This window comes from Gossypium hirsutum, chromosome A01, assembly GCF_007990345.1.
Source record: "Gossypium hirsutum isolate 1008001.06 chromosome A01, Gossypium_hirsutum_v2.1, whole genome shotgun sequence".
NCBI classification, from domain to species: domain Eukaryota; kingdom Viridiplantae; phylum Streptophyta; class Magnoliopsida; order Malvales; family Malvaceae; genus Gossypium; species Gossypium hirsutum.
The window spans coordinates 44,546,756-44,549,502 of NC_053424.1; positions in this window are offsets into that span (position 1 = coordinate 44,546,756).

Here is a 2,747-nt window from a genome sequence, read left to right on the forward strand (position 1 = left end):
AAAGGTGGTGATGATCAAATGTATGTATTATGAAATATAATTGCCACATATTGATATTAGAATGATGAATCGGTTGTGATCAAAGAGTTGGTAAATTTGCATTTGTGAATGGTTATATTGTAGGTCATTATTTGATTTAAATTTTGCATCTTAATGATATCTATTTGCTTAATTATTCAGATTATAGAAATACCATTGAGTTATACTCAGTGTATTATTTTTCATGCGCAGGTTAGGTACTTTTTGATTCGATCATCAACTTTAGCATTCAGCTGCAATCCTGAACTTAAGTTTTGGTGATGTATTTGTTTTGGTCTTGGCATATACCTAGGACGTCTAATGATTATAATGAACATTGAGTATTTTGGTTGGCATTTGGAAGTTATTTATATAAGTGTATATGTATGTGATGGAAATAGTCATGTTGTTATTATCTTGTTAGGTAGCTTGGATCAAATGTTTAATGTTTAATGGTGGAGAAAATGATATGTTATGTGATATGCTTTGATTAATTTGTGATTATGGAATGATGATTGGTAAGGTTAAGTATGCTTGAAATGAATTAGTAAGTTTGGTGTCTAAATATGAAATAGATTGAATAGTAATTTGATGTTTTTAGAAGTGTCATTAAATGTTTATTAAATTGGTATATATATGTGTACTCTTTTGATTGTTTTTAAAAGATTTGAAATTGTTGAGGTGACATTTATGGCATATTGGTTAGATAATTAGGTTGATCGTTAAAATGATATTTTTGATATGTTGGAAATGAATGGAAAAGTCCTTCGTTGATGATTTTTATGTTATAATTGTGTTTATAAGGTACCATTTGAATTCTCAATGATTTTGGCATGAAATAGACAATTTGAAGATAGGATTTTACAAATTTTTAACTCAAGTGTTGATATTTTGGGCATTTGATATCAATACTTGACCATATAGACAGTTTTAAACAGACAAAATGCCAAAATGATATCGATATTTATTTAAGCATCGATACTATTTCATAAAATATCAATTTTCAAAAATAAATATTGATACCCTTGTTTTTGTAAACAAATAGAATCTTGAATTGGTATCATTAATATAACATCAATACGGTATCGATACAGCAATTAAATTTCGATACCAACTTTGAAATTTTGAAATTTTACAATTCAACCCTATTTCATGCCTAGATTTAATAATTAGGCTTATATGGATTGTAAATTATATGCGAATTGATGATGTTTAATTGAGATATTGATAAATAAATTGTATGTAAATTGTTTGGTATTGTCCGTAACACCCTGTTACTCGGGTTCGGTGACCAACTAGGTTGGGGTGTTATAGGTTTCAATTCCAAGTTGGTGGCTTAATAATCGATGGAACCATCTTATCAAGTGAACAACCCTTCGTGTTCAATGGTTCCTTGCAATGTTTCCACCAGACTATCCGATAAATTCGTTATTGATGATTTCTTGTCACCTCTTCTTCCTTCGTATCTTCTAGATCAGATGTGTCTGAGTTACCACCTATTGACTCCTTGTCACTCAATCCAACTAGTTCATTACTTCAATTATCCTCCTATATTTTAAAGCCTACTACCTCAGCCACTTTCATCAACATATCTATAGGTTCAAGCTCGCGGATCTTCCTCGAAGTATGATCCATGCTGCTTACTTTTTCCAGCAACACAATTATTTCATGATTTGATTTAGCCCAAAAACTTCCTCCTACGATAATGTCAAATTGGTGTCGACTATCGTAATCTAAACCCCCATAAAAATGTTGCATTTCAACCACAAGATTGACACCTACTCCATGCACTTTTCGAAGAATCATTTTGATTCAGTCCCAAGCTTGTCCTAATGTATCTACTGGGCTTTGTTTAAACTTCAACAATTCTTCGTGTGTATCCCGAATGATAGGCATAGGTATAAGTCTCTGCAGAAACAATTTTACAAACTCTTCCCATGACATTATAATGCCCGATGGTAATGCTTCTAGCCATTCCCAAACTTGACTTCCGACTGTAAAAGGAATTAATAGTAATTTAAAGACTTTTTTAAAACTCTCGAATACCCTACAGTAATGTATGTAATAGCCTAAATTCAAGGTTATCGGAATAGTGGTTTCGTAACCAAAAATCTGATTTAAAAATATTTATTTTAAAAATTATTGCATGAATATTAATATGATAGGAAAGTCTATAAAAATATCGATAGAAAAATTTTACCAATTTAGTGGTTAATTAAAAATAAAATTATTATTGAAGAAATTGGGTAAAAACGAGGTATCGAGACATCGATCTTGTAAAAATGAGTCAAAAATATTTTTATAAATATTTATGAAATGTTGGTATTGTGGTATTAAAATTTGGTTAGAAAATTTTAATGTTTAGATAGTCAATTAAATAAAAAAGACTAAATTGAAAAATGAGTAAAAGTTGCTAGAATAATTAAATAACTTAAGTGTCCAATGAGAAAGGATTTAAAAGCAATTAGACCCAAAATTATTTGGGCTCAACAGCAAGGGCATGAAATCAGCAAAAAATTGATGATTAAGGGCAAAATTGGAATATTACACAATTAACTAAATAAAGTTAAGACTAAAGTGGAAATATCTAGATTTCTTTTGATTTTTCTTCATTCTCATCAGCCAAAATGCCATAAGAGGGGTTCTTTAAGCTGGTATTTCATAATTTTTGAATCAAGTGAGTTAATTCTTTCCTTTTTCTTGTAATTTTTATGTTTTAAGACTTTTAC